The sequence below is a fragment of the Anas platyrhynchos genome, chromosome 12, assembly GCF_047663525.1.
Source record: "Anas platyrhynchos isolate ZD024472 breed Pekin duck chromosome 12, IASCAAS_PekinDuck_T2T, whole genome shotgun sequence".
Lineage (NCBI taxonomy): Eukaryota > Metazoa > Chordata > Aves > Anseriformes > Anatidae > Anas > Anas platyrhynchos.
In genome coordinates, this window is record NC_092598.1 from 6,756,422 (window position 1) to 6,779,488 (window position 23,067).

At 36.9% G+C, this 23,067-nt stretch overlaps 1 protein-coding gene across 7 annotated transcripts in view; it reads left to right on the forward strand.

The window, feature by feature from the left end:
• ADAMTS18 (ADAM metallopeptidase with thrombospondin type 1 motif 18) overlaps positions 1 to 23,067 on the forward strand; it is a 187,608-nt gene that overhangs the window by 13,978 nt on the left and 150,563 nt on the right. The window contains exon 3 of one of the 7 annotated variants that reach the window (XM_072043722.1): positions 1,852 to 1,917. The exons of the other annotated variants lie outside the window; for them this stretch is intronic. The gene's annotated coding sequence lies outside the window, so the exon portion shown is untranslated. The remainder of the gene's footprint in view (positions 1 to 1,851; positions 1,918 to 23,067) is intronic. 7 annotated transcript variants of the gene reach the window in all.

A 23,067-nucleotide genomic window follows, 5' to 3' on the forward strand; every position in this document is an offset into this window, starting at 1 on the left:
TATTATAGCTTTCACATCATAAAAGCTTGCTCAAATCTCTCTCATCAGGTACCATCAGTCTGTTCCTTCCACCCCTTCTAATTTCTCTCCATTCACTGAGAGAACTCCACAGGCAAATGTCAAGGCTCTCATTCTTTCTACCCTCCCGGCAGCTTTTGACCTGGTTGCTGTCTTCCTCCTTGAACACTTGTCCTTGTTTTGCTTTTGATTTCATTATCTCCTTCCATTCAATGCGTTCCAAACTATTTTCTCTTGCATTTTCTGCTATGTGGGAAAACTATAACAAAAATAAGCAAGGTCTACTTCCAACATTATTCGCTTTTATCCCCATTATAGATAATAAAAAGTCCTTCTTTAATTGGAAGGCATGGTTTATACCTTCAATGCACACCACACTGTTTAAAGAGCTTGTTATATTACTTTAATTTTTGATTTGTCACTGCAATGAATGGGGTGAAATACAACCTGTTGGAGTTACTGTACTCAGTTATTTCTAGTGGAGTCCTCTGCAAGCAAAAGCTTCCAGAGATTCTGAGTACAGAATCAACACATTTCTCTTCTGCACACGTACCCTAATCCAGGTAATTACTTTTTCCTTCAGCCTTACATAGCCTATATCACAAAATGGCAGATTTCCTATATATTTAATACATACATTTTGTCAGCCTAAAAATAAACATGGCTTGCTCATGGTACTTGACAGCTTTTATTGAAAAAAGACAAAGTTTGAAAGACGGTATTTGGGAGGCTCATGTTTAGGTTTGGAATTCTTTCAAGTAAATCCTGCAGTGTTAATAAATTAATTTAAATTTCTCACAGAGCATCCTTAGGCAATTTTTTTTTAAAGGCAGCAATTCTGAAAGAAAATAAGTTGTCAGCACTGATATTTCTGAAATTGACTTATTTGCCCTTTCAAAACCCTTTTGCTAGTGTTTAGAAAATATGCAAGAAAATCATCAGTGTAACAGGAGTGTCTTCAGCTCTGCTTTCCATTTGCAGTCATCATTCTAACCCACTGCAAGGACAGGTCTTGCTTCTGTAATATGTAAAATATAGTACAGGTTAAGTCCTCTGTCATACAAAATTGTACGTGAAATATTGATTAATTCTATGCAACACTAACATTTTGCGTAGGACAAAAACATATTTGCTAGAAGCCACCTCATCAAAATCAGTATTTTAAATAATTTAATCAAATGAGATATACAACTCAGCATCTCTACAGATTCTAACTTTGTACTGACAGCCAACTTCTATTTCCAATTCATTATGTCTCAGATTTTCAGGCCTAGGTATTTAAATTACTTGCATGTCCTCTTTAATCTGACCAGAATTTGGAAAATGAGTGTGTAGCTTTGTGGTACACAGATAATAGCAGGATAAATAAAAGACTTTTAATGAAACACATTGTTTCAGAGATCTCTTATGCTATTATAATGACTTCAATCTGTGGGAAAAATAATAAAACTAGAATTCGAATTGTTGGAAATTAACGCAGTTCTACTGTAATTAATTTATATCTGCTGTACAATGTGTACACTGACAATTAAACCTGGAATTAATAATAATCTATAGTTAGTCTCAGATGATACTATTAAAAATGTAATAGTTAAAGGTTGTGCTGCTTGTTTATGTCAAGTTGTTTTATTTGAAAGAGATTGACAACATCAAAATTGTTTGTGTATAAACAGTTCTATCTACGTATATTTATCGAGCTTTGATGCCAGGTTGGTATTGCTGTTATATGCCCGAAACTCAGTGAAATTAGTTTCATGTTCATTCTCATAATGACAATGAGTATGTTGAGTACATTGATATATTCAGTAAGACCAATTCAGTTTTTTTTTCCAGTTCTCCTAGAAGCAAGGAGCAAAAAATTTGTATATCATCCACATGCTCTTACAAGCCTATTAAAAGGTAAGAGCCACACAAGTTTTTATGGTATAATGGACACAGCAACTGTTTTTTAGCTCTGTTCAGCCATGCTATATCACAATGCAACTAGAAACCATGACTAATATCTACCCTGCCTAAGTATTACTGAAGGCCAACAGCATACATTCTTTGCACTTTAACTAGTCTTTTCCTGATTTGAGTGTATGCCACAGCTGATAAAACTAATAGCAAAGAAGGGTCCACCTTATGTATCATTGTGCAATGCTCTCATATGACATGGCAACTTTTCTTTTTGCTTTGTTGTTCTTAACATACATTTCAGAAAGTGGCATCCAGTATTAACTGAAAAAAAAAAAAAAAAAAAGAAAGAAAGATGACTTTGTAGAATGAAAATATGATGCAGTGGTAATCACGAGAAACCAGAACGCAAGAGTGTGGGCTCAGATGCTGGCTGAAGATCACTCAGTCTAGCCACAAATCTAAAAATGCACCACTGTATGGTAAAGCTGGAAAATCTCATACATCTTGGCTTTTACTAACAAAAAAGAAGAAAGTTAAACTCCTGGAAGACAGCTGTGATAATTTTGGTCATTTCCAGACATGTTAAGTTTTCATTATAGTAATTATTCTTTTAATTATCTTCTTAAGCAACTCCCATTTTAAAACATCCACCATGATTGGCTTTTCAAAAAATTATTTTAAGCAGTAGGGGTCCAATTTAGGAAAGCACAAAACTATGCATTTAGGGCTATCCCTTATGAAGTCAATTGCTAAAACCATTTAGGCATGTATTAAAATTTCAGTCTGTCTTCAATCTTGGAACTAAAGACATTAAAATGACTCAGACACGGTAAACTTGAACTGAAGAAGTCTCATATGCAGCTTTGCAGCCTTTCATCTTCTAGATACACCTCTGTGACAGCTGCACTGTGGAGTGGTAGAAGGTAGGGTTGTCTGGGTGTCATTGGTAGGAACTGAGAAATTAAGATCTTTGAATTTTCAATAAAAAGAGAGAAAATCCATCAATTTCTTCCTCTATTAGTATTTTCATGTGTTAACTTACTTAAAATATAGTGAAAATAGTATTAATCTTTGCTGAAGTCCCATAATTTTCATATGCTATCCTTTTTTTTCAGTTGCCCTCACATAATACCATCAACATGAAACATACATTCATGTAATCTTTGAAACTACTACAATAGTTGACCATCATCTTTTATATGCTCATTCTATCAAGCTTATTGTAAGCTTTTCAAAAGTTAGTGGAACACAGCATACTTCTACCTCAGCAAAGGGTACTCAACAGCTTGAGCACTCCAGAACGAATTGAGTTCTCAGAATATCTGCTTTGTATTAACACTTAAATTAAGCTTTGAAATATATGCAGAAGTAAGAATATCTCCGTTTCCCACCTCACACTTGCAAAAAAAACTGTTCAATTTGTTTTCTAGATCATATGAAAATGTGACATTCATTAGACATCAGGGAAAAAGTAGGGATCTTATAACTGTGAATAACCACCGATATAAGGTGTAAACTAGCAAACAGTAGATAAAAGAACAAGGATCTGTGGTCATACTTCTCAGGCTTTCTCCTTGCCAACTGTATTGTCTTTTCAGTCTTACTGAAATTATTTCATACTTTTGGATGTGAATTTACTTTTAGAGTCTTTGATTATATTCAGAAGGGAGTATGAAAGTCCATCTGAAATGGTATAATAACAAACTGATAAAGACACTGCTAGTATGAGTATGCAACAGTGAAGCTTTTGTAAGGATAATATGGTACATATAGTCAGTCTACCCAGGGAAAAGAAAAAAAAAATCTGTTAAAAGAGAAGTAAGTTTTGGACAGCTGAAAGGTATAATAGTACCCCTAAAAAGCTGTGTCAGTGGGCTCAAAAAAGACTCCTGCATTGAGTTATAATACACAGTATGTTGTTTTATTAAAGTGTATTAAAAAAATAATTCATGATCTCAAGCTGTGTTCTGTATCTGGAAGAAATTGAAAGATAGGCTACCAGGGAGCAGTAAGAGACTGACAGCTGCTGACTGAAGGACAAGCAGCCAAACACAATAATGTAACAGACAGGGCAAGGGCCTCACCAGCCAGAGCTTAGTCCTACAGTACCTCAGTGAGGTGAGCAAGGCAGGTCTGTGGATAGCAGCTGGGGTCAACCAAGAGTCCAGAACATCTGAAAAGGTCACAGTGATGAAGCAGGTGCAAGGCCAATTTAGGAAGTCAATCTACAGGTCAGGTGATCACCAAGCAACCCAACAGATCCAGCTGAGCTGGAAACAGGCACACTTGATACAGCTCAAAGAGGTACTGAATGCCCAGTCTTGAACTTATATGGAACCCCTAGGCCCATGGGCAGAGGGTGTGGGTGGAGGCTCCAGGTGAAACTGGTCATGGTATTAAGGCCTATTGGTGCACCAGAGCACTGACACAGCCTACATCTGCAGAAGGCTTTGTATTTAAAGAAGCCCAGAAAAATAATGTTTAGAGTTAATCAACAAATAAAACTACTTGGATCCTTGTCCCCATATATGCTGGGAGAGCACTAGAATGGTTATCTTACTGTAGATAACCATTCTAGGTAAATTCAGACAGAAAGCATTTAATGTCTTACAGGTATCTAGTGAACTGCATACCTCCCAAACATTGTCAAAGATGTCATTTATATTCCTATTCCAAGACTTTTTTTCACTGATCATGTTTCAGATACATTAGGAAAAAGACCGGCTTAGTCTTTCATTAGAATAGATTTTCTCTGCTGTAGATTGTGAACTTGGGATACAACATAGTCATCTACACGAACTGTTGTGCATCTTGCATCTGTGCACAACAAACTTTGTGAAGAATCTGGGGGACATTACTTGTTTTTCCATTTTTACTTGTGTGTTGGATTAATGATATAGACATGGGACTTGAATGCATACTAAGTGAGTTTGCAGATGATACTAAATTAGGAAGAGATGTTGACTTCCCCAAGGGCAGGGAGGTCTTGCAGAGAGATCTTAACAAACTAGAGGGCTGGGCAATCACCAACTGCGTGAAATTTAACAAGAGCAAGTACCAGATTCTGTACCTGGGATAGGGCAACCCTAGCTATATGTACAAACTGGGGGACAAGAGGCTGGAGAGCAGCCCCACGGAAAGGGATCTGGAGGTTTTGTTTTACGGCAAACTGAATGTGAGCCAGCAGCATGCCCTGGCAGCCAGCAGGGCCAACTGTGCCCTGGAATGCCTCAGGCACAGCTCTGCCAGCCGGCCAAGGGGAGGGATTGTCCTGCCCTGCTCTGTGCTGGGGTGGCTTCACCTCGTGTGCTATGTGCAGCTTTGGGCGCCACAATATGAAAAGGACATAAAACTATTAGAGAGTGTACAAACAGGGTGAGCACAGATGGTAAATGGCCTGAAGGGAAAGATGTATGAGGAATGGCTGAGGTCCCTTGGTTTGCTCAGCCCAGAGCAGAGCAGGCTGAGGAGAGGCCTCATGGCAGCCTGCAGCTTCCTCACAAGGGGAGTGGAGGGGCAGGAGCTGAGCTCTGCTCTCTGGGGACAGTAACAGGACCCAAGGGAATGGCATGGAGCTGGGACAGGGGAAGGTCAGGCTAGGTGTAGGGAAAAGTTTCTGCACCAAGAGGGTCGTCAGGCACTGGAACAGGCTCCCCGGACAGTGGGCATAGCACCCGGCCTGCTGGAATTCAAGATGAGTTTGGACAATGCTCTTCAATGTATTGTTTAATTTTTAGGTAGTCCTGTGTGGAGCCAGGAGTTACACTTGGTGATCTTTATGGATCTCTTCCAGCTCAGGATATTCTGTGATTCTGTTCTATAAATCTATTATCTATGTGAATTGTTCAGGATCATGGGGATCTGAGATTGTCGGGTAATGGAAATCAGACATTATGTAGGTATTGTGAGATCTCAACGCAGAGATTCCCCAGGAATTCTGTGTTTGGTTCAGTTTCCATACAGTTTAGCAGTGACCCTATTAGAACTGGGCTTTGTGCAACCTCTCTGAGTAGCCCCACTTCGCAGAGCTCTTACTAGCTCAGACCCAGTGTACAGAAACATCCAAGAAATCCTTTTCTTTTTATTGGATTGCCAGCCCAGAGACACAGCCATATGGGAAAAATGACAAATTAGAGAAATAATTTCCATTGGGGGCCGGAAAGAGGCTTCCAATGCCTCCTACAACTTACTAGAATACTGCAAACTTCAACACTGAAATAGTCCTATATGCAAAACTTTCTGTAGCACCTTCCGAGTAATATAATATATGCAAAGTAGAATTTCAAAACTGATATCTAAAGAACAGGAATAAATGAGTATATCCAACAAATAATTTATGTGGTGACCAATTATTCTGTCAGTTCTAAATATAACATGTCACAAAGTATGACAAGAATTTGTTGTTCCTTTTCCATGGTTCACTTCAAGGCTTATTTGAAGGTAATAAAAGGCTTTTCCTTTTTTTTGAAGCATATGTCTGATTCTTGGATTTTGGGCATAGATACTGATTTGTGTGCTTTGTTGAACATCTCTGGAAAAACTGCTTTATTGCTATCCAAAGAGAAGACTGTGTTACAAATTTTCCCTCACAAGCCTGTATTACAGGGACTGTCCTAAAGTGCCTTAGTCATAGTCATAACTTTGTGACACATTCTAACACCTTTATTTAACTGACATTGCAGGTGGCTCCAGATGTATACTCCTTGCATATGGAGGTAATCTGCCTGTACAACAGTGTACCCTATATCTACTCTTATAAGATTGGTTGCAAATCCTGTCTGAAGAGCAATTTATCTGCACTATCGACAAGCTGCAGTGATAGGTGCATTTAGATACATGCCAAAGGCAGACCAGGGTCTTCTCTTGTTCCAAAAGCTAAAGAGGGCAAGTATTATTTTTTTTTAATCAACCTTTTGAATTTTTTTTTTTTTTTAATTTTGTTTTTCTTTTCTTTTCTTGTTTGGAATGCTTACAGAAGAAGAAAATTAAGCCATATTTCATAGTGGTATAACTGTGAATGCAGTTAATTAGCACGAGGAAAAAATGATCCTAAAAGAAATGTTGGAAATGAAGCGTGGTTGAATAGATGATAATGCTTTTGCTGGCTGTGCGACAAGCCCCAGTACACAATGTCTAGTCTGTAGTTTCCACCACTGAGCAACTCATTGCAATAATTCATGTAAAACAATACAATTTTATCATTCTTCCAATAAAATTAACTACAAACTGGGCTTGTAGTGCAGCATTTATGCGCTGGCCTCTATGCCCCAAAGGTCACTGCATTGTCTGTATAAAATGTTTGAATCATTCCTGAAAGAAGAGTAATGGGATGAAAACATCTTCACTGGATGTGTTTGTTTCCCTAGAGTGTAGGAGCTCTCGAGTATTTAACCATAGCAGTGTACCAGATGGTGAGCAGCCAAGCCACAATAATGGGATGAGAATTTCTAATGTTAGCCTTGGCTTCAGTCTTACTTCCATCTGCACTGTAACAATAGGTGTTCAACTTCATTTTAACTAAATGGCTTTATTTCCTAAAGCAAATAATGTGTATGTATTAGGATAGTATGAACTGCCATCACTATGCCTGAAAATCTGGTTCTGCTGAAATCAGTGGCAAGACTACTTAATTTCAGTAGAGCTGAGACTTCACCATTCATCATTTAAATGTCAAAATGTCAAATCACAGTAGTAGACCTCTGTGCTTTGAATCAAAAGGATTCTGGACATTCATTCAAATTAGGCCTTATTGTGAATGCCAGTATATGAACATTCACTGTATGGTTATCTTTGTACCTAATCATTTACAGTTTTAAAGGGGTTCATAGCACTTCTAGTAGACAAATAATTCTTAAGCTTCAATCTTTGCAGATAGTATGGGAATAGAATCATTTTTTTCCTAGTATAAACTATGCTAGAAGAGAAAAGTTTATGCTGAGTCTTCATCCCACCATGTAGAGAAGAAATACAAAGTGGAATTCATGCAAAAATAGCATAAAAGTGGAGGCAGACTCAACTGCAGGCTGGTCTTGCCAACCCAAACAGGAAGCACTGCAGTCACTTCGGCACAGTGCTCGCTCCCAGCTTGCCGAGTCAGCTGAGAACAGGGCATCCATCCACTCTCCTCTCTAATAACACGCACACTGATGGCATGGCACTTCGGCAGTGGGGGCGTGTGTCATGTACATGGAAGTGTTGTCAGAATGCTAGTTCTGCAGCTAACAGAATTTACCTGCTATCCAGCTTAGACAAGGCAAGTGGTAGGTGTAAGGATGACATCCCATTGGGAAAATACTGTCAGGAACAACAACTATTTTTTTCTTTGCCCATCAGCTGGAGTTGCTGTTTCCAGACCATGATAAAATGCTTTACTTTTGTTTTGCAACAGAAATACCTGCATTCCTACATCTTCTCACACACACATTCACAAAGACACTTTCATTCCTGCCTCTTCAGTAGAAATCAAGGAATAATAGCAATATAATAGCATCAATATGCTCATAAAAAATGAAAAGTTATTATCAGTATAGGAAGAAGATCATTCTCTCCGTGCAAAGTTATTTTATGTGTTAACCAGCAAAATCACATCTTACCTCAATTGGGGGGAGAAGGAATTCTGCTTGCTGTATAAAATTTGAAATGTTTTCCCTTTGAATCATCTGGGAGTCACAGGACTGGAATGACTGGGTCAGGAGAGGAGAGACCATTCTGGTTTGGCATGAAAGGAGAGAGAGATAAGGGACATGGAAAACACTGAGATGTCTGAATAAACAAGGGCCAGACCTCAGCTGGAGTAAATCTGAAAAGATGCAATGATGAATTCAGTGACATCTACTCTGGTTTACTCTAGGCCCATGGACTATCCAGAGGTTGACTGATCTAAATCACATAGTGATTCTCTTAAAGTTTATTAGATCACTAATTATTTGGTGTAGCTAAGTGACTGCCTGTCACTATGTGAGGCTTTTTAAGAACTGAGTTTATCAAGAAACCACGGGATTAAGGGTAACATTCTTTGAGGCTGTTTGGTGTCAGTGGTGTTCTTTTTTCTTTGAGTTTTACTTTGTTCCGCAGCTGTGGTTTTATTGGGAAAAGTCTTTGCTTTACATGTTTTTTTTTTCCTTGCCTATTCCTCATGATATATGTTGGAAAACATAATTGTGTTAGCATGTTGCAAGTGAAAAGTGTGTGCCCTGTTGGGAACCTTCCCCCAGCCTTGCTAGAGTGCAGGAATGCCAAATCCTAGTCAGACCTCTGATTTTATAAATAGTGGGCAAAGTACAAAAGGCAAAAACTAAACAAACCTGAGCATAAGTCTAAAAGCTATAAACCCAAACAGTCCATAAATCAAATGATAAGATTCATGAATAGCAAGCATGTCAGTTCACTTGGTAGCATGTTGGAAATGTGCCTCCTCCTGCAAATGGTAATCAAATCCACCTGAACTAGTGGTTTATGACTTAAATAATGTGAAATATTTTCCAGTTACTGTATTAGATGCTAGATTAGAAAAATCAAAAAGAAAGGCTTCACTATTCAAGAAAATAAGAAGAGAAGGTTATGTTTTCACAGACGTTTCCTTTGCAGTAAATCAACGTTTGCCTCCTTTTTGTGTCTTCTTCACTTATGGGGGAATAGGTTGCCTTTCATTTATCAGAGGCAGCAAGATATTTCTGGTCTTGGAAATGCTGCTGTAAACTAGATGTCTCTCAAATGGAGTCTAATTTCTCATTACCTTCCTAACCTTTCAACCTTTGCTGTTTCCAAAATGAGGAATTTTGAGATGCAAGTTCAGAAGTGAACTGTATCTTTTCAACAGTCCTCTCTATTTAGTCAGATAAGAACATCTGTGCATTTTTAAGGGAGACTTTCCAAAGTGTTAGTGATCCACTGAATATTTATCAGTTGGCAAATGGCAAGTATACCCAAATCTGAGCCTCAGTGCATGTTTTCTTGAAACTTCATATTTTTCTTTAATCATGTTTTCTTGAAACTTCATATTTTTCTTTAATTTTTAAATGGCTGCTTGTTGGTAAGAGACAAAAAGCTAGCTGCAGAGAAATACTTCTTGTGGCTTAACTTTATCACCATGCAAAACTGGATGAAGTGCAGTTAACATAATGTAGAAGAGATGCTGAGCACAGCTCATCCACAAAAGCTGCAAGCCTCCAAAAAAAGGCTGCAGTGTTATTCTTAAAATTCATTGCCTTTTCAACTCTGTTAATTACTCCCCTGAAAGAATGCAATTGTTAGCACAGTATATTGTTTGCCAGATTCATGAACAGAACTTAAGCCATACTAAAATCGCTCATTGTGACAGCAAAACTGATGGAATTGATGCTGTGGGCTCTACATCACATCAGCCTCCAAGGGCTGGAAACTGCTAGTGGTTGTCTCAGTTAATCATAAGAAAACGTGGTATCACAGGTATCAGTGTATGGTAGCAATTGTTTATTGGTGATTTTTCACCTGTATCATATTTTACTTAGCTATTTATTTGAATATTTTGATTTAAGTAAACCTTTTAATTAGATTAAAGTCTGAATTAGGTTTAATTGCCTCAGATTTCTAGGTGTTAGCATTCCAGTGAACTGAAAAAAATATGAAATAGATATGAATGAATAAAAAAATAAATAAAATATGAAATAATATAGCTTGAATAGGAGTGAGACATGGAGTGAAAGGTGTCTCAGGATCCCTGAAAACATCTGCACTTTTACATAGTGATAGGAGAAAGCATTATTGCTGATGCATGAAGAACTGACTCATTTGGAGAGAAATACCTTTCATAGGCAAATGGGAAAAAAAGCCTGTTTTCTATCTATTGTCAATGTAAGTTAAGATCAATCATGCAAGCTATTATACTTTAAGAACGACCAATGTGAATAAATATTCCCATCATTAAATATTGAAGGTATAATATTGAAATAAGCTTTAGGCACCAAAATCTTAAAGGAAAGGCAGTACCCACACTTTTTTGTCAGCTGCCTGCTGTGGTGCTATTTGGTTCAGACATGAACCAGCCTTGCTGTATCTCATGAGGGATGACAAAATGTATTCATTTTAAAAAGCTGAGCAAAATAATAATAAAAAATTCTCCTGCAATTTTTCAAATAAGGAAAAGTAGTAACATGTAGCAAGCTCTTTTAGTCGTTGGTTGGTGTTTTCTTAGACCTTTACAAGCTTTGGTAGGGACGTATGAGAGAGGGAAGTTATGGCACCTCCAGATCTGAAGTAATATTTAAACTGAGTGAAAGATCTGTAACATGTAGTCTGTTTTATCATCATGTGGATCTGTGACTATCATCTGCCTTTGGAAAGGGTGATATAAATGTAAATTTGTATAAGTTACTTTCTAGTAAAAAAAAAAAAAAAAAAAAGTATTGAAGCAGATTTTATAGCAATGAAAATTGGCTTAATCTTTACAATACCAAATGCTCAGTCCAAACCCAAACTATTCTTTCACATTGTTAGGTTCTACAGACATATTTTCCAACCATAATTTATGTTATTAAGAACCGAACCTTGTACCATTTAATTGAAAGATGGTATCACTTTCCCCTGCAACTTTTAATTTCATAGCTGCTTGTATTTGTTTTGTAGAACAGTGTTGCTGAGTCAGATTTGTTCAAGGATAAATGCTTGGAAGGAACATTTCTTGAGGAAGTGTTCCCATTATCAAGGGATATGTTTTGATATAGACACGTTAGAGTAAATCTGAACTCAAGAAAAGAAAGAGTGAACAAACTTCTAATCTGTGTGGTGGTATGATAGGCTCAGGTCAGGTCAGAACAAAAGCCCATTTGGTTTCATTTGCTCATAGTTCATATGACTACATGTACATTTCTGGCTTTTACCTTTTTACATACAGAAGTCCCAGTCTGTTGACTTAATTTCTAAACCACTATGCTGGGAGGGGGTCAAGCAAAGAGCCATCTCTTTCCAGGCCTGCACACCATTTCAGTGAACCTAAAATGATGTCAGCATCTTCAGGAAGTAGAGACCCAGAGATATATATATAAAGTCAGGGCCTGCAGACCTGTCTGCTGTCATCTGGAACAAGTCCTTATACAGCTATCCCAGGCTTTTAGTTTACTTTGTCTACAAATGAACCTTCTAATTTCATTTCTTAAAAAAGACTCCTCAGCTCATAGTGAAAGGAGCAAAAATATAATCAGAATTTTCACTTCTAAATGTTTTTTGTTTTTTGAAAGAACCAGCAACAACTGAAAGATAATAGCTTGTGGTAGATGCTTAAGAACAAAACAAACATACGGTGATACATTCCCAGATATTCAGCTGCCAAAATTATTTTATATTCAGGGAACTTCTAAGCCAAATGATAATCTTTGTGTTCAAAAGCCTTTATTAGATGTTTCTTCAATGAATTTGTTCAATTCCTTGCAAACCCTAGCAATCTTCCAGTATCCACAACATCCTGTGGCAAGAAATTCCATGAGGCAGTCTTTTAGTCTGATGATTGTGCTGCTATTGTATTTCTACAATGCATGGAAATTAACAGCTCTGTTACATTTTCCTGCCCATTATCTTAACACAGGAAATCACTCAGATACTGCTCAAAGCACTAAGCAAGATTCTTGGCTGATACAAGTTGAAATCAATGGAACTGTGCTAATTAATGAAATTGTATGATGTTGCTGCTCTGCCAGTGCAGGGTTGAGTCTGAGACTGAGGTCTTTTTTTCCACCTTTTCATACAACTCACCTACAGAAATTTCCATTCACTTGGCTTCATGCCACTCTGCTGGTACTCCCAGGAGGAAATAACTGGGTGAGTCCCCAGGTGTGGGGAGTAGTCATGGGCAAACTGACCTTCTAGCAGGGCTGTGCCTGTCCTGGTCATCTAATCTATTCTGTCTGACTTTGGAGTGCTTTCAAATGGCAAATATATAAGATGTAAGATGAAACTAAGTCTTTCTTAAAAAATATTTTTTTTGGCTTAATGACAAATGACATCTATAGAAATCTGTGTTCCAGTTTGACCTGGAGATTAAGTCCAGGGAGCACTTTAGGCTATATTCTTGGTATCTCTCAGGTCAGGTATATATAGAAAAGCATCCCATTTCACTCCTCCTTTCTACTCTGGTTTCTTTAGGATGGAACTTCCATTTCATCCTCATCACATACATTTAGGATGTAACTGTGTGCAGGGACAATAACGCCCTGAGAAGGTGCTTTGTCAAGGCAGGTTCATTCTGTGAGATGCATCCGGAGGGCTCTCCTAGAAAAACCTTATTGATGACACCAATGCAGATAGCACCTTTGTAAGTGGAGTTAGCGGTGGGAAGAGCATATCAGTGTAAGCATATTTTGGACAGCTAATACTTTAAGGATTTCATGCAGGACTGCATAATGTATGGATAGCTAGGTGCAAAACACTGACTGCTGATAGACTGCCACTGACTGCAGCATCAATATGCTTAATGCTGTCTAACTGCCCAAGGATGTAGTCTTTTTGGACAACTTTTGCAGTGTGTGATGCTATATTTTGAAAATTCTGACCTGGATCATAGCTGATTGAAAACTAAACACTTACCTTTCAGCCTGGAAGTTCTGCCTTCTATTTTACAGAAACTCAGCACATAAGTCTTACCTGTCTTGCTTCCTCACGGTTTTAATTGCATGTAATTATGAGTATCAGATCAAGTTTCCCTTTATTTTCTCAGCAGAAGGTTGCTTGTGGAAAAATATATTCCTGATATCTGGCTGTGGGATGGATCATATTCCAAATACAAAGGATGACCTGGTTTCAGTATGTGATGTGGCTGTTTTCCTCAACTCTGACCGTATTTCAGTAGCACTTAGCACCCTCACCTAACTCCTGCCCACAAGCTTTTTCCCACTCCAGGAGTGATCATTTTCAGTATAAAAATATCCCTAACAAAATGACAGATTGCCCGCATTACTGCTTTTTAATGAAGCAGACTCTCTAATGTAAAATAATCAGTGTGGTTTTTGGTTTGGCTCAGAGACTTACAATAAAATATTGAGTAGTAAAATGGTAGGTCAGAGATGCCTGAGTAATACTAAATTGTGCATGCCTATCACATTTTATTCCTGTAATTGAAGAGTTGTTCTGTTTTAACTTATAGCAGGGGCCGTTTACCTTATTGACAAATGTCCATTCCAGGTCCTATCTGTGCTGATTTTCAGAGGACAGAGTTCATTATACGTTGCTTCCCATTTGTGATCATAATTTGTATTTTTAGTTAAACTTGGGCATCTTGTACATTCATCTCCAGACACCTTTGGTAATGCTTTCTGTGGCAGACAGGATGAGGGATTTCATGGTGCCTCAATAACAGACTGCTTAGTGACAGTCCTTTAAGACACCATGTAAATGACAGAGACAGACACTTGTCACTTGTGCACGTGAATGTTAGCTGCAGGGATTCCAAGGAGCTTCTCTCACTTGAACAAACAATAGCACTCATGGAACTGTTGAAGTAGGAAATGTAGTTACCAAGCTTGTCATACAGGTCCTAAAAAGTCATGGCAAACTTCTTAAGCTTTTTCTGGCTCAAAAGCCTGCTCTACTTCTTGAAAAAGGGCTAGATTAGTAGTTTCATGTTCAGTCCATAGAAGTGCTGAGTACATCCAGTCAGTAACTAAGATCCATTCTGTCCTCTGCATGTAAATTTTTCAGAAATATGCAAGACTAAGTCTTAAGTTAAAGCCTCATCAATTAATACATGCTGGCAATGTCTTAAAGGGTGAGCATACATCTTTTGAAGAACACAATAAGCTTTATGTAGTTCTTAAGGTCTTCATAAGCTCTCTGTTTTTCGTGTGATGACTGTGACAGTTGAAAGTGTCACCCTTTCAGAGCAACAAGATGATATGTCTATCTCGTTTCACAAAGCTGTTAACAGGGAATCTCTTGAGGTCTCTTCCAACCTAGAAATTCTGTGATTCTATGATTCTGTGATTCTGTTAGTGCAAATATTTTCAATTTTTCTGACTTTACTAGCCTGGACTAGATTACTTGTAGTCATAGTAAGTGTGTTTTGAAGGTGGCCATTCATGTGGCAGAATAATTTTTGTTTATTGTGAGCTGATAGATTAGCCATTATTTAATTTACAGAACAGCTGCAAAAGTAATTACTTGGATATGTTGAACAGTTAGGTCTAATGAAGGGGGATTTCTAATGACAGTTACATTCTTAACTCATTCTTACTCATACAGCAATAACCAGAGCCTTGAAAAATTCAGGACAACTTTACAGGAACCATCTTGTGAAAGCTATTTTAAAGAGTAAATTTTGTTGAAAATCTTTCAGTGGGAGACTCAATTTTTTTGCTCCTTCTGCAGACATACATGGATTATTAAGCAGCAGAGGGACAAAAATAGGTTAAACTATTGTCCATTTAATGACTAGTATGTTATGCACATTGCTGAATTATATAAATGCAAGAAAAATAGTAGGAGCTTACTTATTCAGATGGGAAGAAAGCAAAATAATAAGAAACTATTTGCACAATAACAAAGGAAGCAAAATATGGATACTTGATGATTTGCAGAACATTTCTCATGTTGTCAAAAGATATGGGTCATGACCTCAAACATTAATAAGCATTTTGTGTCCTTGCTCCATACCAGTGGACACGCAAGCTATTTTGTTACCTTTTTCTCTCATGTTCAATAAGATAATATCACAGTAAAATACAAGACCTTTGTGTCTTGTTCAGAATCATGCAGGTGGCTGAATAGAATGCTGTATGCAATCTGAACTCAGTTTCTGGGGAGATGATTAGTGTCAAAGGTGCAGAAAAGAAGTGGGCTGGGGAAGCTGTCTTGGGAATTAGGGTAAGAAAATGCCACAGGCAACAAATTATGCAAGTAGAGGAAGGGAAGATGAGTGTGGACTTAAATTTTGAGTGGACTATATAGACAATTTGGGTGCAGTGAGAGAAGAATATGAAATAGAGAAATGAAAAGCACTTACATAGATTCAATATATATTTATCCTGTTGGATCCTCAGATGTTGAGGGCTCTTGTCTCTTGTTCCTCTTTTTTTTTTTTTCTTCCCTATAAATAAATAAATAACTCAGACTGCCAAACTCCAATGGTGCCTGCAAAATCTATTGACTTTAGTAGAAGTGGAATTATCTGCACATTTTTAGTTTGTAAGTACTGCAGTGCAATAATGATTTAAATAGTTTTATGCCTAAACTGACTGTCATTGAGCCATTACTTCTGTTTTATGATCATTGTATGTTTACAGGTTGGATGATTAAATGTACTGTCTTCTGCTTTTCAGAATGTTTCATTCAGATTGCCTTACTATGGAATCCATCTATTTTCTCAAGCCATATCTTTTAAAACATTATTGTCTTCATTCCACCTTATGACATTTTTATGTTTGAACTCATTTTTTAACAATTTATGATGAATGTGATTCTGTTGCTTCATAAAAATTATATTTTTATATGATTTAGCCTGATGCCCTAAATAGCACTTATACCAGCACTGATGCTGAGGTCTAGCCATTCTGATCATCAGCATCAGTCACTGTAGGGCAACTCCAAAGTAGGTAAGTTTTGTGGAGCTCATATTGGCTCAGTAATATGACACACAATGAATTTGAACAAAAGCTCAGCTTTTCAGTATCCGTGGTTAAGGCAAACTCAGACTGGAAGCAGATTCAAAATGCAGTTCTAATAACCCCTATCAGAGAATGAAAACAGTGAACGTCCACTGTTGTCAGTGATGACAGTCAACTTTTTCTTTCTGAATTAATTTTAAGTCTGAAATTTTGTTTGGACTTCATAAAGTCCAAATACCATAAGTATTTTCTTATTCTGGTTCTTCAAGGTCCTTTAGGACCTTGGGTATATAGTTCTATAGTTTTTTGTTGTGATTTTGTTTTACTGGGTTGATTTGTTACTTATTCTTCCCGTACAGAAGAGTAAGTGCATTTCCTATATCAGTTGATGTTTGCAAAGATGTATCATTTTAAAAAATCAAGAAATTGGTTTTGTTTGTGGGTTTTGATGAACATGTAATCTAGATGCTAATAAAGAACAGTGAGCCATGAGGGTTGCTGTATGCTCCTCTCTCTGTGGATGATGATTTTTTAAGACAACATATTTCAATTAGCTATTAAAATTCTTTGTTGGTAGCTTGAAGAGCATATACCATGAACTCTTGAAAATCTCTTTCATCATTGTACTCATTAAATTATCTTTAAAGATCAGGCTATGTTATCTTGACAGCGACATCAATGAGAGATTTACATGGTTGAGGCAAGCAACATTTGACTCTAAATCATCCCAACTAAAAGGGTAGATTGGTGCAAGGATAGTTGAAAAAAACTCCTCTTAGGTTTATTACGCTGTGAGGTCAATCTTATATTACTTTACTCAAGCAGATTCTTACATAAAGTCCAAGAAATTTAATGGAGAGACTTCCATTTGGGGCCATTGGGCATTTCTGGATTTTATATAATGGAGAGAATATCAGTGGCTTAGTGAGCTTTGAGTATGCAAAATGTATATGCCTAAACCTATATTAACATACTGTTGTATTTCACCACTTTTCATTTAAACACATTTTCAAATTACAGCCAGCAGATGACCTTTCTTAGCTGAAAACCTTTAAGAAACTTCTGACCCGAAGTTTCTTTTTCTTAACTCAGTGTTTGTTGTGTGAAAAACAAGACAATGTTTTGCGAGGTGAATGAAGTATATTCCATGTGAATGATTATGCGGTTGTTCTATAGAGAACATTTTCTGTGGATTCAGCCTAATGAAACATATGCTTCCTATTATATCAAATACATTTTTTAACAATAACCATTTCATCATTATGAAAACGTTTAGATGTTTGCTTTATAATTTATATCATTCTTTCAAATGTCACCTCTTAAAACTCATAATCATTTTATGAAAAAATATTTCAGCTCTTTTAACAATTATTGCTGAAAACAAAGGAAACTCAGTCATATGTATTCCATCCCAAACTGTGTTTGACCTCTTTCAGAACTAGTAGATTATTTTTTATAAGAATAAATAAATAAATATATATATGTAACATTCATCTACTACTCAATTCCATTATTCTTCCTTAATTGCCTTCTGCATTTGTTCCGTCTTTGTCTGCCATTCTGTCTTTCTCTGCTAGTAAAATAATCTAGGAGTCTATTAAGCAGAAGAAGAATGAATCATACAAAGGACAGAAGTATGTTCTGGCTTTCTTTGTCTGTAAAGTAGTTTACAAGTGGGATATGCAGGGCAGGAGTGACACACGTACTGGAATAGTGTGTGAAACCTAGGAGTTTTCACTTCATATTTAGGAAGAAACGTAAATTATACTTTAGGATTTGCAAGTTTCTCTTTTCTGGCATGCATCCTCAGGATTTCAGATAGGAGGTTCAGGAATACACATTTTGCATTTTTTTCTCCTTCCATTATTTCGTTATTCTTGTCAGTCTTAGTTCCCACTTTACTCAAAGGGCAGTGGGTCAAGACTTTCAAATTTCCTTTCTACTTTGAATTTTATCTTCACTACAGTTGACTGCAGAACAATTTTGGTGCGGTCTCAACAGTGCTGAGAATGGGGATGATTCCTCCCCAACCCTGCTGGCCACACTACTTCTGATGCAGTCCAGGATGCCATCGGCCTTCTTGGCCATCTGAGCACACTACTGGCTCATGTTCAGCCGGCTGCTGACCAGCACCCCCAGGTCCCTTTCCACTGGGCAGCTTTCCAGCCACTCTTCCCCTAGCCTATATTGGGTTGTTTTGACCCAAGTAAGCACACCAGCTGAAAGCCATGCCGCTGGACTCAGCCCATTGATGTAGCCTATGCAGATCCCTCTGCAGAGCCTTCCTACCCTCAAGGTACCATCTGCAAACTTCCTGAGAGTGTGCTCAATCCCCTCATCCAGATCACTGATAAAAATGTTAAACAAAACACTGCAAACACTGAATGACACTGCTGTCTGGGTTGTCTGATTGTGGGGGAACATCCTCACATGAAACTTCTGTCTTTCCCTGGAAAATGAAAGATACTGTAGTAGAGATCCATTGTTATTTTTAAATGGCGTCTTATACCTACCAGTCCTATGCACAACAGAAATCCTTCATTATGTGAATAGTTCTGCAGATTCAGTAGCACTGATTACATAATAGAAACTGCTTACCTGAACAAAAAGTTCAGGGTAAGGTACATTATTTTTTCCTTTACAAAAAAACAGAAGTAGGAACTTATTTGAAATGAATTTTAACTCAGTTCTCCCTTGCTTCCCAGACTTCTCTATGCTTGTCTACACTCAGTAGCTGCAACAGTAATGCATTTAGCAGGAGTACAGCATTAAACACTGAAAAATGCTACTCATTTGTAACCGATCCTCAGTCCTGCTTTTACTCTACCTGACACATTCACTGTGTATTTGTCCAGATAGGTGGGACAAATAATAGCAGGCATTGTCACAGCTATCTTCTTGATTCTTAGACTAAATCTGTGCTATCACTTAGGCTTAGTGATGCTTAGTGATGTTCTTTTCAGCTTATGAATGCCCAAATGCTTTACCCCAAGGCAATATGATAAAGAATTATTATATGTCAAATCCCCCATTTCTGGTATGACTTTGTCAACATACATTGAATAAATGATATAATCTTTATAATGCCCTTTTTTCAGTGTCCTTTACCTTTTATTCAGTGTTACTGGGGGACTGAGAAGTTGTTTTGGCAGAGCTCTTTTTATAATTTGATATAGATCTGAATTCAGCAGATATGCTCACTATAGCTATTCTGGTTACTGTAGTCAATTTTAACGTAATAAGGAATTGACTGCCTGTACCTTTCATTAGCTTTGTAGTATTGTTGAGTCCTGTATATTGCAAAATAGATAATTAGACAGGGAAAATCTTAGAATACTGATAAAAAAGCACAAATTTTGCGTGGACAAATGTTGATCATTATCTTGAATCTTTATAATGTAAATATGTGAGTTACATACAGCATTTCAAAAACGCTTCCAAGCACTTTCTAAGCATACCTGATAAACACTTTAGGAAGAATTTATTGTATGGGAGAGAAGAGAATTCCAATTATTTGTGCATTTACAGACTGGGAGATAAGGAGAATAGGAAAAAAAGAGGAGTAAAATATGGCCCTGTTTTGTTTTCCCTTTTTGATACAATTTGTTGTGGCTAGAAAGAATTTGGGGTTTTTGGATACTGCAAGAGGTTAGTGAATTTTGGTTTTGTATTGGGGTATTATAGATGAGAAGTATAAACATAAAATCAAACTAAAAATCACATTATGAAAGATTATCCATTGATTTTTTATTTCAAATTTATAAAATATTTATAAAAATATAAAGGTCTACATATGTAGGTGCTGTTATGAGTCATTTGTATTTACCATATCAGTGTTTCTGCAATTTACCAGTCCATAAGTACAATTCAGTACAGGTGAAGCACATTCTGTTATAGCAATTTCTCACTGGTGTGAATAATAAAGTAGTGTGAAACTCAACAGTAGAATTAGTCTGGTGGGAAAAATGGTAAATCAGACTCAGGGTAGAACAGTCCATTCTGTGCTTTACATATTCTCTGCTGAAGTTGGTATGAAAAATAATCGAGTAATATACAGCTTCATTCCACCTTTCACTGAAAGATTACGGCATGTTTGGCAGAATGTCTCCCAAGACTTTGTGAAAATGTGGTACTCATAGCTGCCCATTATCCTGCTTTACATTATAAGCTAATGTAAGTAAAAAGAAGTCAGGACATTTCCAAACTTGCACAAAGCATGATCTGGAATCTTGAGACCAGATTTATCCTCCACTTCAATTACATCAGAATAAATTTGGCTTTCATTTTGTTCTTGGTTTTAACTTGAGACTCTGGAAATGTTGAATCGCTGGAAATGTTTTCAAGTCTGAGTCTCAGTAATCACTTCTCTAATAATTAACACAATTGAGAGAGTTTTATGAGAAGACAGTTACAATTATTGCATAGATTTAAGTTACATAGAATAATTCCCAACCAAAGCTTTTAATGTATCAGTTAAGGATGGTAATGTGGATTCTTATGCATAGACAATGTACTTGCTAATGTCTGCTCTGATGATGGATTTTATAATTTGGTTAAATGAAGATTGGGATATCAGTCTACATAAAGGCATTTTTTTCAGCAGCGTGTATCTTAATTTGTGAAATTCAATAGCAGCAGAAGAAAACAAGTTCTTGATATTTCCTTGTACACACCCAATAGGAAAGATTGTATTGCTGTAGAGGCAAAAAATTGTACCAACAATTTTACATAGTCAAACTGTTCATTATTTATCTATGGCTTAACATCTAACATTTGATGAATGAATTTACAACAAAATAAGGTTACTGGAGGTTGTTCAATTGTTTCATGTGGTTAGGACAGCTGTAGGCAATCTGTATAGGATCTTCTGCTATTAGAAACCTATACATGTTTAGGCAGCATATATTTCATTTATGATCTGCCAGAAAATATATTAAAACTGAAGATCACTATATGAATATTCCTCTATGACTGTTTACAGCATAAAAGGAATTTCCCAAGACTTAAAGTAACCACAGTCATCTCATCTGAACATTTCATGAAAATTAAGTCTGTCTGTCTTGAACGTGTCTTCTACACTAAAAAAGGGTCACTTAATATACATTGTATCACTCAGTTTGACCTGCTCTTAAATTCAAAAAAAAAAAAAAAAAAGTCTTTACATTTCTTGTACTCACGTGTAAAATCTCTAGTTTTCTTAAAGCATTGATTCAAGACTTTGAATTTCAGTCTTTTAACCAACGAAGCCAGAACTGATTATTATGGTTCCAGCACTCCACATGGTGTTAAATGGAAATAAAAGTAGTCTGAGGTCGACTCATATGACAATCAGATACATATGAAACTCAGCCCCAGAAATCAAGCTCTAACTCTTTCGCCCATCTTCCTCCAACTCCCCATAAGAGATTTTCCAGAGTTACGCTGATCCTTTCAGTTCTGCCACTCTTTAGCTTTGCATCTGTTGTCAATTATTTTGTCTTTGTCAGCTGTTCAAACAGAATTTAAAAATACACTAAAATATCCACTTGCAAACCTTTTTGCAAAGAAAGAGACAGAAGGTTTTTGACAATGGTTAGCTCATCATTTATTCCAAACCTAGGAATGAGCCTCCATCTTTCTTTCCTGTCCTGAAATCCTTGTAAGTGAAAACATAATCTGACAGACAGCCTTGGAGGTTTGAAGTGCATGTGAGTAGAAAGGGCTTCTGACTTACATGGATATGAATAGACAGAACTGTTTAATTTGAGAAACACAGACTTCCTTACAGATAAAAAACTTAACCAAGCTGAAGTAGCTTGGAATTTTAAGGATTTCCTAAGGACAGAAAAAAGTTATATTTGCCCATTTCTGGTGAGCTTTTATATGAAGCAGAACATCATATTTCTGTCATAAAAGCATTATTTATAAAGTAATTCCTATGCCATGACTTGCCAGAAACTATTTTGTCATCCAGGGATCTCAGGATACTGAAAGAAACCCATTAAACCATGCCATCTCGAGGGGTTGTGGTGCAGTTTTAATTACAATCCACAAGATTGTACAAAAATGAGAAGCTACAGTCAATGTTGCCAAAGCCATCCGTAGACCTTGCTTTGCTCACCTGGGGTTTGAACAACTATTGCATTTCCACATGCATGTATGTTTGGGACTAACAGTTAAACAAATGTATTGTTTATTTGTATTTGGCTCTTAGCAGTACATAGGCTTTGTGTTTCTGTAAAGATAGTAATTAGAAAATCATACCACTACTGTTGTGCACTTGCTTTAAAACTGTGTGATGATTATTATCTATGGCGCAAAATCACCGTAATTATATACTCACTTCCTTCAGCGTAAATAAAATCTGAATTCATCTGGCTAATGAAACCTCAGTCCAGCAGACATTTAAGCTTTAAAGTCCATGAAGATATTTGTTTGCTTGCATTAAGTATACATTCAAACGTTCTGGGGACTATGAATTGACTTCAAAAAATGTAAATTCACACAATGGTTGAGCTGTGTCTAGTTTTGGTTAACTCCAGCTCACTGTGCTATGGAGTTGCCATAGCAGCTTTTAACTGGAATACTGTCAAAACAAATATAT